Below are 13525 nucleotides of genomic sequence, written 5' to 3'. Positions count from 1 at the left end.
TTCTTACTCTGATTGCAACACTTGTTGTTTGGATATCTCAATATCTCCTACTCATCCATTAAGACCCAGCTTAAGGCTCATACCCTCCTTCCAGAAGGCTTCATGAGCTCAGTCCCCAGACTGAGTTCTTAGATGTCATTCCTCTCAGCCTCTATAGCACCTTAATGAAAGTTCTTATAAAAATATGCTATGCAGCTGTGTAGTTAGCTATTATCTATTAAATTGATTACTCCCTGGACTGAGAGCCTAAGGAGAGGGAGAATATGACCTTGATTACATTGTTCTTCTGGCATTCAACATAATAATGTAGTGCCTGGGACATCGTAAGCCCGCCATATAAACTCACAGAATGAAGGAATCTCTTCTTTACTGATTTGAAGTCTGAGATAACTTTGGCAAAGGGATAGATTGAAATGGTCTTAGCTAAGGTTTCTCAGGATAGGACAAATTGGTGGTCCCCTAATTAGATTATAGGGGACCAGATAATGGATAAACAAAGAAGGCAAACTCTTATATGTAGGAAGGCTTTCTCCTTCTGAGTTTTCTCAGAAATTGAAGAAGGTACACACACTCATACCATTCAAATTTATATTAATGATGTATATGACATCAATATGTATTAATTTCTATATACACTTATGTTTATATGTATGCACACATACTCATGAACACAAATTCATAAAAATAGACTGCCACAATTTCTATAAACTGTCATGGATCACTGAATGTTCAAAAGAGGGTGAAGTTTAATAACACTCTCCAGGCTGGTCCATCTTGCAAAGTCATCCAGTTGCTGTAAATCTCCTTTAGTCCTAAAGCCGTTTCCCTTCTGGATGCATAAATCTTCACTTCTTTCTTTGAAGGGAACTAGCATTTACTGAAAGCTTTTATGGTGTTCTAGATACTTAACAGAGGTGATCTCATTTAATCCTCAGACATTTGCACAAGCCCACAAATCCTGAACCCAAAAGAAAATGGATCAAGTCAAAAGTAAGTCAAGAATTTTACTGAAAACTAGGAAATCTATACTAAAAAGGAAGGGGGCAAGACTAAGGAAATTTCTGAATTAATGAATATTGTTAAATTCAAACAAATTCGTTGCATGGGATTATATCAGAATAATTTCGTGGTAATTAATTGAGATTGTGACCATTAACGTGGACACTTTGTTTATGAGCAGGGACCTCTACAGTTGATTGAGAGCAAAGCTTCTTCTCTCTACCAAGTGTGTCACTGTTTGTGAAGAGCTTCCTTTTTTTTTTTTCTTTTGAGACAGGGCCTTGCTCTGTCACCCAGGCAACATAAGTGCAGTGACGTGATCATACCTCACTGTAGTGTCAGTGTGGCGCTCCTGGGGTCAAGTGATCCTCCTCCCTCAGCCTGCTGAGTAGCTGGGACTTCAGATGTACGCCATCATGACCAGCTGATATTTTTTGTTTGTTTGTTTTAGCGGAGATGGGGCCTCACAGTGTTGCCCAGGCTGAGGACTTGTTTCATAAAGGGGACAGCATTGGAACATTTGTCTTCAGACATTTATGTTTCATAAACCAGAAACATTTCAGAACAAACTTGTATAGGCCACAGAATTGCCAACTTTTTATCTTGTCAATAAAATGAAAGACATTAAAAAACAAAATAAAAATTTACAAAAAAAATCCAACTACTGTTTATTCTCACCATCATTTCAGAAGTAAAAAGAACAATACCAAAACAATAGGAAGAAAAAATAAATAGCAGCAAGGCAATAATTCTATAATAAAAGAAGGTCATTTTAGCTTGATGAAAAATCACTGCATCCTACTTCCTTTTCTCATTCTGCTCTGGACCAACAAGGGCCAGGGACCAGTGTCTAAGAACCACTACCACTGTGCATAGACTTTGAAGCCGTACAGATTTTGAGTTAAAGCCCAGCCCTGCCAATTTCTAGCTGTGAAACCTGGGGCAAGTTACTCAACTTTTCTCAGCTGCGATTTCCTCATGTACTAAATGAGGATAATATCTCACTGACTATATTTATTTCCTAAGGCTGCTGTAACAAAGTACCGTAAACTGGGTGGCTTAGAACAAGAGAAATGTATTGTTTCAACATTTTGGAGACCAGAAGTCTGAAATCAAGGTGTTATTTTGGCCATTCTTCCTGCGAAGGCACTAGGGAAATACCTGGTCTAGGCCTCTTCTCTGCCTTCTGGTAGTTTCTTGGTTTATGGCACCATAACTCCCATCTCCACAAAACATTCTCCCTGTGTGCACCTCTGTGCTCAAATTTCCTGTTTTTATGAGAACATTAGCCATATTGATCTAGATTGAAGTAGTGGCCCACCATATTCCAGTATGACCTCATCTTAACTGATAAAATCTGCAACCATTCTATTTCCAAATAAGTTCACATTCTGAGGTACTGGGGACAAGGACTTCAACATGTGAATTTTGGGGTGACACATTTCAACCCACAACATTGACCAATCTCTGGAACTGTTGTATCAAAGTCATACACAGGATAAGCTGAATATATCAGAAAGTACCTATAAAGCATCAGAAAGAAAAATAAGGGAGGGTTGTTTGTTTTTAAAAAACAAGTTATAATTGAGAAATTTATAATGTAGGGACAGTAAGAAATTTGTGTAAGGACATAGGACTAAGAAGTAGTGAAAATAAGACTTCAAATACATTCATTTAATAAATACATATTACATATAACATTCATTTAATATGTACATATTATGTGGCAAGTCCTGTTCTGGTGCTGGAGATTCAACCAAGGACAGAAAAGACAAGGACCCTGGCCTCATGGAGCTTATATTCTAGTTGGGTAGAGGAGCAAAAGTAAAGAAATAAACAAATAAATATAAAATATTTCATATATACATTTAATATATAATATTTGGTATATAATATTTAAGCAGAGATAAGTACTATAAATGTTTTAGAAGTCTAATAAGAGGGAGAGATAAATGGAGGAATAGAGGATGCTGTTCTATACAGGATGTCAGCGAAATCTCCTCCTCCGAGGAGACACTTGAGCAGATGGAATTCTGGCTGCAGTGAAAGGAGCAAATTCCAAGTGAAAGGGGAGCTGCTGAAGGGAGCTGAGCAAAGAGTGTTGGTGTCTGAATTTTGTTTTAAAAACATGGCTGACTGCTGTGTGGAGGAAGGGTGGTGGCAAGGCAAGAATGGAAACAAAGAAACCAGTGAAGAGGTGGTTGCAGAAATCTATGTGAGAAATGATAGTGGTATAGATTAGGGAGATGAGGGTGGAAATAGAAAAAAGACTGAGGGTACATTTTGAAGACAGAGTTGACAGGATTTGATGATGAATAAGGCATGGGGTGTAAGATAAAAAGGAGAGTCAAGAATGACTCCCAGGTTTTTGGCCAGAGCAACTAGGTCAATGATTGTGCTATTTATTTAAATGGTGCATACTGGGAGTAGAGCCGATTCAGGAGAGGAAACCAAGAGTTTAGTTTTGAGCATTTTAAATATCAGAAGCCTATTATTAAACAATCAAGTAGAGATGCTTAGATGTGGTATGCAGCTGGATGTAAGAGTCTGGAGCTTAGAGCACAGATTGAGACTGGAGATCTACATGTGGTAGCCTTTGATCTACAGATGGCATTTGAGTCTTGATACTGGATGGCTAGCCTTGGGAGTGAGTATAAAAAAGAAGTCTAATGACAAACTTGGGGACCTTCAAATTTAAAATATCAGAAAGCAGAGGAGGGCCCAGCAAAGGAGACCTAGAAGGATAGATTAGTGAAGTAGGAGAAAAACCAAGGGGGTCTTGATAACCAAACAGAGAAAATGATTGATTCAGGGAAGTTGTAATTGATTCTGCCAAATGCTGGGAGAGGTTGAATAAACTGAAGACTGTGCACTGGATATTGATTTTGTGAGTGACAATGTTTTCATTTACCTTGATAAGAACAATTTTAGTGGGAAGCCTGATTGAAGTCAGTAAAGAAGAGAATGGGATATGAGGAAGTGAAAACAGACACTAATGTTTTATGTTATCTGTTGCCGCAAGTGCTTAGAAGCAGTGGATATGAGAGTTAAGAGAACAGGTACTGTAGTCTTAGACCTCAGCTATTATTCTGACTGTGCCATCTGTTAGTAAGTTACCTAACCTTTCTAGCCAGAGTCCTCACCTATACAGTAAAGATAATAGTACAGACCATTTCAAAAAGTTGTTGTCAAGGTTAAATGAGAAATGTGCATAAAGTTTTGTATATTGTCAGCCCATAATAAGTGCTCAGTAAATACTAGCACCATCACTAATTTAAGCAAAATATTGATACAGCTTCAAGGCTCTACATAGTTCATTATGTCTGAGAGTAATTGTTGGTTGAAGTGGTAATTATGAAAGAATATGTATAAAATTATTATTTGTGACAGGGGAACAGAGAAATGCTACAATATAAGAGTTATAATGACTCATATATATATTAATTTCTCATGGAATGATGGTGGAATAGCCAGGTATCAGGGGGAAATGGACAGGAAAGAAATGGCTCCTGAGGGGATTTGGGGGCTAAATGTAGGTGGAAGGCACTGAGAAGACTTGGAGACCAAGCCATTTCAGATAATAAGTGGATGCCCACTTTAGACGTATAGGAAGTAACCATTGATCTTGTAGCCGTAGTTATCACCTGTTCTTTGTTTACATCTGACTTCTCTTACCAGTTTAGAAGCACATGTCTTCCTCTACCCCCTACCTCCAATTATATTTCTTACCTCTGCTCCTATAGTACCTACTATTAAGTATGGTCAGGAAAGAGGGCATCTCATCCATGCATATTCCAGACCCTCTAGTAAGATGCTCAGAGGAAAAACTAAACAAGGAGAGAACAGACTGTATGTGAGCAAATTAAGTTGGCCACAGAGTTATTCTCTGGAAACATGGAGCTAAGAAAATCTCTCATGTCTAAACCTGCATATCCTGCAACATTACAACATCACCTTGTCCCACAGAGGGTTACTTCTGATGGCTCTCAAGGAATGCTGACTGCATACCTTGAAGATAGCAGTTTCTGATAGGGAGGAGCTCATCAGATAGAGACCTCACCAGTGGCCAAATACTAGGTTATACTGACTTACAGTAGGAGTTAGCAGTGGAACGTTCAAGACAGAGATACCTGTCTTCCGGCTTGGCACACTGTGACTTAGTGGCGGTAAGTGTATAGTTACATATAAAAGTTCATTGTTTTTATGGGTTTTGTGGTAGGAGCTTGTTTGAAAAGGGTGAGAGAAGCCAAGATGGTCTCACAGTGGATAGCAGACATGTTGTAAATTTGCTTTCTTGGGCTGATGAGTTTATTTGAGTAATGGTGGAAGTAAAGCAGAGAGAAGCTAGTGAGCTGGGCCAGCAGCCCACCACAGAGCCCTGGGCCCTTCATTCTCTTATAGAAAGCCCATCTCTGGTATAGAGATGTTAGGTCTCTTTAAGGCTTTTTCCCCTTCACTGGCTGGCAGGTTAGAAGACTCCTTAGCACAGTAAAATTAACATCTTAAAAGGTAGTTGAGGGAGAAGGTGTGGCAGAAATTCATTTTGTCAAAGGAAATACGGCGGGAATGAGAACCATTTGAGGGTACATACTATAAACTAAGCACTATATTTTCTTGATAGTCTCCATTTAGTCTTGTGATGTAGGTTTTAATATACCCATTTTACAGATAAAACAATCTGCATTATTGTAAATTAGTGGCAAAGACAGGGTTAAACACAATTCTGTTGAATTCTAAAACATCTTTTTATCCTTTCTACTAAAGGCCATAGTAAATCAGTCTGCTCTCATTGTTCATCTGCCTCTAGCAGTTTAGTGTAAAACACTGCTTGGGGCCAGATAATATATATGAGTCTGGGCTTTGAAACTAAGTTGCCTGGAGTCCATTAGAGCTCTGCCACTTAACAGATGTATGATCCTGCGTGGATTAGTTGACTTCCCTGAATCTTAGCTGCTTCTCTGCAATATGTTGCTCATGATAGTACTTACCTAGTAGGGACATTTTGAAGATTGAGTCAATACATGCTAAGCATTTAGAATACTGCATGGCACCTAAAATGTGTTTAATAGATATTAGCTATTATTATCCAAAACATGTTTTCCAGTGCTGTTATTCGATGAACCTTAAAAGGTTAAACTGACCTTGTCAGGGAGGAAACAAAAAGCTCAGGCATTGCTCCCCATGAAGCCTGCCTATTAATGATTTTTGGTCAACAGTACTGTTTATGATTTCCAGTCTTCTCATTTGCTGGGCTTTCATGCTGCACAGGCAGCATGGTACAATAGAAAGGCACTGTACTTTGCCATCAGAAGATATGGGTTTGGGTTCAAGTTCAAATCACACTTTGTGTGACCTGGGCAAGTCACTTTATCTTTCTTGCCAGGGGTTCCTTATCTGCACAGTAAGGAGGTTGGACTCCCTAATCTCTAGGACTCCTTGCATTCCCTAAATTCAGTGAATACCAAACAAAGTAATTTAGTCTCTCTGATCGCTGGTGCTCATCTGTACTGTAGCACTCCTGATACGTTCTTTAGTCACTGAGAGACTCAGTGAGAGTGAAAGTGTTTGGTAGACTGTGGCAGGCTATGCAAATATAGGAGTTGATCCTTACTATTAAGAGCTTTAACCCTGACTAATATGCCTTGCTGTATGTGCATTGGTGCAGGGGCTTTTTCCACATTTTGTTGTCTTTGCCTACCCCTCACTGAGTTGGGTGGATCCACCTTAACAAGGTGTAGGGGAATACGAGCAGAGGATGGGGGTACACTACTGATGGTGGGAAAGCATCTTATTGGTTAATAGTGGTACATCCCAAACACCAATTACTGTCACTGCTTCTAAGGCTGATATATTTATCAGGATGAGTTACAAGGAAATATATGTACCCAGTGAGCGAGAATGCTGCATGGTCACCCCCTGTGATGTAAAATATGAGAATCTAGGAGGGGCTGTTTTATAATTCATCAGGTTCCGCTAGTGAGTTCTGTCGGAGTCTTAGTTATAAAGGCAAGTGTGAACCGGACAGCAGACAGGAGAACCTGGCACCAAGGAGACGGAGAAGCTGCCTTTGGTGCCTCCTGCCTCCTCCCTGCTTTGTTCCAATAATTTTGTGCTCGGTAAGTTCCTGGCTTTGCAGCTAATCGTTGTTGTTGAATAAGCTTGGCAAACGTACCCATAGTTTGGAATATGCACTTGCTGTCAGAAGTGTGTGTCAGTGTTTGGACTCCTGACAAATTCCACAATTTCCTTTTAACGAGCAAAATAGCTTAAAAGATGAAAGAAAACCCGATGAATCAATTATTCACCTTGATCCTTGGAAGGCTGCTTTCTTTGGTTGCTAAAGTTTCTCAGGTTTCATTCTATCAGTTTCATTTGTTGGGTGAGCTTTGAAAAGAACAAGTCTCTTTGTCACGAAATTGTTTTTCTTAGCTGCCAAAAGGAGGTATGTACAGGGTGGTTTGTCCATCCCCACCCCCCTAATTCACTCTCCTCAGCAATCGGCAAATCTTAAAACAGACCGTTTGCCTGGTAACCAGCTCCAACTGAGCTGAACCTGTGCAAGGCAAGATTCAAATTGCAATCTTTTGTGTGAACAGAACTGAGGGGCTGTGAATAATTGGCATTGTGGCGATTATTGTGAAACTCAGTATGGTGGTAGTCCTGCGTTTTGCCGGGATGGGATCAGAATCCAGTGAGATTTGCATTTGGCGTGCCTGTTGATGATGTGGGAGAGGGAGTGAAAGAAAAGACTAGATCGTTACGGAAAGAGCTGTACGACGTACCCGCAGGACGGACAAATGCAGAAGGCATGACTGTTGTATTTGCATGACTTGTGGCTGGCTGTTTTCTCTAGTTTCATTATCACCATTAACAATTACCTGAAGCTGCATTTTGGTCTCATTTGGGTGGGCTCCGGGTATTTGCTCCAGGTCCTAGCTCCAGGCAGGATGCGTGCTAACTCCTGGTCAGCTAACTATAGGAAGTCATTTCCTCTTTAGAAGGAAAGAGAAGTGAAAGCTGTACCTTCTTAGACTCTCTGCTGTGTTGTTTTGCCTCTGTCCAAATCTCATGGAAACCGACAGCTTGACGTACTTTTTTTTGCAATAGCAGATTTAACTGTGGTGTCATATGGCATATTATATATGGAGAGGAGTAGCAAGGACATTTTTTTCAAATGTTTCAAGTGTGTCTAGCTTGTTGACATTTGCTTTATTTCACTGGCAAGTAGCTACTGTCTTCTAAACCCATAATTGTTTGTCCGAAGTGTTTACCTGTGCACTATTGTAATTTCTCTTTACATGTAGAATCTGTAGATTTGACAAACGTCCTCTTTAACCTCAAAGAAAGCAACTCATTTTAGCATCTCTTTGAAAAAAAGTATGCATTTTTTTCACCAAAGACTTAGCTTACTCTTTGCTTTATTTTTTGCATAAATATTTTGGTTATCGGCACCACCACACTTCCAATAAAGTTATTTCTCCTTTCTTAGTATACTCTCTGATTATACCAAAAACTTGGCAGATTTGGAAAATGGAATATATATTTTTTCAGGAACACTTTTTTGTACATGCTTCTTTTGTCCATAAATAGCTTTTCCATATTTTCCATTTCTCTGAATAAGTTCTGCTTAAAGAGCAGAGGAGTGATGTATTGTGGTTGGCACTTAGGGGTGTGTAACCTGAGACTTGGTTTCTAATCCACAAGCGGCTGCCCCACAAGGGGTCTGTAAAATGTCTTATGTTTGGCTCAAAGCTTCTGGATAGAGCAATAGTGATTAAGATAGGAAATTCAGCAAATCATCGCAGATACAAATGAACATCTGTGTTTGATGTTCCAGCCAGCCTATGACATTTTGTAAAGCTTAGGTCACACAGCTGAAGGGTCCTAAAAGTGTTAATATATCTTAATGCCAAGAACAATGTAGTTTATTTGTTGTAAAGTACCTTTGAGCTGTACTGTACATTAAATTTTTTAAAATTATATGCCAGACTCAACGGTTTATTTTACAGCAGTATCTGGGTTTTAATTCAGTGTGGTTTTATGGAAAAATAAGCCTATGTACCAATCTCAACAAACTGAATTTCTTCTCATTTGGTGGTGGTTTTTCTATTTTCTCCACCCACCCATGATGAACTCTATTTATAGCAACAAAAGAAAATTTAGTATGAGTTATTCCCAATTAAATTTACAGCAAGACAAATATCAGCTGTGACAAGAACCCTCTTACAGGGCACATACACACAAAACCATGTCTCTCAAAACAGGATTAAAAGCGAAAGAGGCAAATGTTAATTTTGCCTACGTGACACCTATAATTTCCTTTGAGAGGGTAGGGAAGGTGGCAAAAAGGACAGGTTTAAAGGTGCTGTTCAAAGACCTGGCTCAGCAAGATGTGAATGGAAAGGGCAGGGGTTTTGTGTCCCCAACCAAGTATTATTGTCTGCACCTCACACTGTTTATCTGTAAAATGGAGGAAGGGAAAATTAGGAGAATTAAACCAAATTGATGACGTAGATAAGGCAAATAGTATACTGTTTAGCACAAAGCGATGCCCAATGAAAGGTAATCATTATTGTTGTAAATTGTATTTTGTCAAATATATTAACTCATTTTGATAGATGTTGATTTTGAAAGAAATTTGCATGGTAAACAAGAAGATTATACAATTTTTTAAATTAACAAGATATACTTCTTATAACTAGATCATTTTGTGTTTTTGTTTTTATTTTGGAAACCTAGTAAAAACAGGGTTATTACCTTTCTGTTCACTTTTAACTAATTCCTAGAATAGTATCCAAAGTCCTTACATAATTATTTAAAGAATACATTTTATTTCAAATAGAGAACATGGAAATAAACTGATGCCAAATAACATATCATAGCTTTCCACATTATTTGCCAAATAACAACTAGGCCATAATTCCAGCCCTGACGTTGTATTAAAATAACTGACAATACTAGTAAATATAGTTTATGATGTCCCAGGCATCATAATGTGGTAATGGTTTTACATGCATTTTCTCATTTAATCCTCATCACTACCCTACCAGGTAGATCCTATTTTGCTTTCCGTTATCAAATGAGGAATTGATAAAGAAAATTTTGTTTAAATATACTACTAATGTAAACTGGCATATAGCAGTGCTAGGATTTAAACCCACGCCTGTCTGATTTCAGGATCCACACGGTGACCAACATGTTGGAAGTATGCAGTAGAGTTTGCCCAGCTCTTCACACTTCCATTTTGGGATCTTGGCCCCATATCTGCTTTGATTCCTCTCCTCATATGTTTAATCCCTCTCAGAGTTTAGGGAATATTTTAAAAATGAAGTTGGGGATTTCCTTGCGCTCACTTTTGGTCTATGCCAGTTAAGATCACATTTTCCTGAGCCATCTCTCCTATTTTTACTGAACTATAAAATTTGATATAAAAAATGAAACATAAAAAGGTCGTAAATCTACCAAATTCAAGGCAGGCTCTGAAAATTACCCTAAGTCAGTACCACCCTTTGAACTGAGCAAATTTCCCCATATCTCTGGCTTTAGAGCAAGCTGTAGGCCAAGAGGATGGGCTCACTTAGATCTTGCTCTCTCTCCCTTCTGGATCACATTCAGGGTAAATAGAACCCAATAATTTTTTCCCCAAACATTCCTAAGCTCACTTTCAAGAGGTGTATGATGTGCCTCCCCAACCCCCTGCCCCCGAGTCTGAGGGGAAACCAAGAGCCTTCTATTTGCATGAGGGTAGGAAATAGGGCAAGGGATGGATGCTGTTAATCACTGCTTGCACTCATGAGCTGAGATGTCTACACATCTGCATGAAAGGTCTTTTGTGGTGCAGGAAGAAACTATGAAAAAGAAGAAGGGCTAGCCCAGGACTGGGAGCTTCTGCTTATGTTCTTGTTCTGGGTCCCAAAAATATGAGTCAGCCTACCTTGAGTTGCAGAACATTTACTTCTATTTCAGAGTGGTAAACTAAAATTCCACTGCGTTGGTTTTGTGGGGCTTTTGTCTGTTTTTGCTTTTGACTTTTTTCCTCCGTTAACCCAAAAGAAATCATTTGAAGAAGGAAGTGGTCAAAACAATGATGATCTCAGGTTCAAGGGAAGACATTGGCTTTTCTAGTTCAGAGGGCATAGCCTTACTTTGGAAAGCAATTTTAGGATTGGCTGGATTAAAACTGTCTGCCATTTGTCTTTTAGGGCACTTGAAAACAGTTGCTTGGAGAGACCCTAGCTAATTTCAGGTGTATTTTCCTTATCTCTAGTTGTAAATTGCAATTGTAACACTTAGAGCTGAGGACTAATAGAAAACTGCCTGAAGGATCCAAGTGGAACCCTGCCTCACAGGGGAGGTTCCCCCTGTAGGAAGAGCCAAGTCAAAGCAGAAATGGCTATCAATGGCTTTGTGTGGTCTTATGCCATTACTACAGCCCCTTCTGTTTAGTGCATCATTCTCCCAATAGTTCCTTTTCATCTTATGTCACACTGGAGACAAAGACACTCCTAAGGAGAATTAACAGCCCGGAGTTCTAACCAACAAATCTTTGTAATTATTAAGAAATTTGAGATTTGGGGGATTTTTTTTTTAATGAAATGAAAGCTATTATGCAATTAACATGAATGATTTTTTCCTTTTATTTTTGTTCCTTTTAGTATTATTTTCACAAAGTAGTTTTCTAGGTGGGCAGACAGAATGTGTTGTTGGAAGTATTCCCTACTACTACACCTTGCAAGTTTGTTTTCCTTAGCTATAAAGCAGGTATAGCAATTCCTGTCTCAGGAAGTTGGGAAGATGTAAATGAGATAACTTTATTTCCCTGTATTAGCTATGCTCTCATCCATATGAAAGTATCTGGCAGAGTAAATACTTAACGCATAGTGTGCCTACATTAAGTGTTCACCCAATCTGAAAACACAGCAGTTAAATTGATGACTCTGTGAAGACTGACGGGTGCCATATTTATTTTACCTGGAAGAGTTGGTAGTAGGGATGGTGCAAAGAGATAACAAACAAACAAAAGCAAGACAAAGCATGCCTTTGGTGGTAGTATCTCCATTTTATTTTTAGTTTCTTCTTTATGTTTTATTTATCATTTGAACTTTTAATAAACATGAATCATTCATATGATTATAAGAAAAGGGAAAACACACTTTTAGGAAATTAGAGGAGAAAATAGCTGTTAGTATATTGTGAACATCTAGCTCTGAAAGAGTCAAGCCAAATATAAAAAAAAAATGCAAAATACTTGGGAAAGCCATGTGTTCTAGTCAAAATAATCCAGATTACCTTGCTTTGTTCGGTTGTTTTCTAGTTCATTTGTCTATTATTAAGCATGGACCATGTGCCAAGTGCTCTGCTGGGTGATGAGATAACAAAGATGAAATATTTTAATCCTTGAACTCAAGGAGTTTATAATCCAAGAGACATGGATAAATGGGCCCTTAGTTGCAAATGTGATTCCTTCTCAGCCATGACAGTAACAGATAAGGCTGCTTTCCATTGTAACTTGTGTCAAGCTTGCAAAACAAAGTAGTTTTCTAGGTGGAAAGGCAGAATGCATTGTTGGAAGTATTCCCTACTACTAAACCTTGCAACCTTGCTTTCCTTTGCTATAAAGCAGGTATAGCAATTCCTGTCTCACAGGCGGTTGGGAAGATATAAATGAGATAAGTTTATTTCCCAGTATAAGCTATGCTCTCATCCGTATGAAAGTATCTGGCACAGTAAATACTTAACACATAGTATGCCTACATTAAGTGCTCACCCAATCTGAAAATACAGCAGTTAAACTGATGACTCAAACTGACTTGCTCACCAAAGGGAATATATACTCATATTGGTGATTATAACTTAAAAGTACATCAGTGAAGCTAGCTTCAAGAGATCTGATCCTGTAGCTCAGCTCACAATGTTATCAAGAAATCCCTTTTGGTCCTGCCACACTGCCTGTCTTTGTGTTAGCTTCATACCAAGACTAATTGCCCTCATGGCCCCATGACAGTTGCCAGTGGCTCCTGGACAACTTGTTTTCATAGTCACATCCGGCTAGAAAGAGATCCTGGCAATGATTCCTAGAATTCACTTTGAAGAGACTGGCTTCTATCCACCCCTGAACATGAGACCAAATCTCCTGCCCCATTCTAAAGCTTAGGTAGGATAAAGATAGTCTCCCCAGGACATTATGAGTCCTTAACTGAAATTTGGCAGCTGTTGCTGTTAGGATGGGATGGTGGTGGGGAAGGATGCTGGAAAAGCATCCAGCAGCCATCTATAACTTGTGAAATGTACAATACATAATGTACAAATGTCTACTAGAGTTAGTACATAACATAATGGAATGAAGGCAAAGCATATGATGGTGCATGTCCTTAAATTGGCTTCCATGAAGATTAGGAGTTTGCTAGGGGAGAAGAAAGAAGGAAAGGATTTGAGGTAGAGAAAAATGCTCCTTGCAGTCACAAAAGCTAATGAAGTAATTGTTCAACTCGCTGCCTATCTTTACGTTGGCACTATTGCAGAAATC

The 13525-nt window shown here is 38.9% G+C and overlaps 1 protein-coding gene across 25 annotated transcripts in view; it reads left to right on the top strand.

Moving 5' to 3' along the window:
- DLG2 (discs large MAGUK scaffold protein 2) overlaps positions 1–13525 on the top strand; it is a 2173778-nt gene that overhangs the window by 1939782 nt on the left and 220471 nt on the right. Inside the window, exon 1 of one of the 25 annotated variants that reach the window (XM_054526120.2) lies at positions 6566–7115. The exons of the other annotated variants lie outside the window; for them this stretch is intronic. The gene's annotated coding sequence lies outside the window, so the exon portion shown is untranslated. Of the gene's footprint in view, positions 1–6565; positions 7116–13525 lie in introns of those variants that run through there. 25 annotated transcript variants of the gene reach the window in all.

Source organism: Pongo abelii, chromosome 9 (genome assembly GCF_028885655.2).
Source record: "Pongo abelii isolate AG06213 chromosome 9, NHGRI_mPonAbe1-v2.0_pri, whole genome shotgun sequence".
NCBI lineage: Eukaryota > Metazoa > Chordata > Mammalia > Primates > Hominidae > Pongo > Pongo abelii.
The sequence above is the reverse complement of the archived record's forward strand: the minus strand, read 5'-3'. Positions and strand labels throughout refer to the sequence as shown.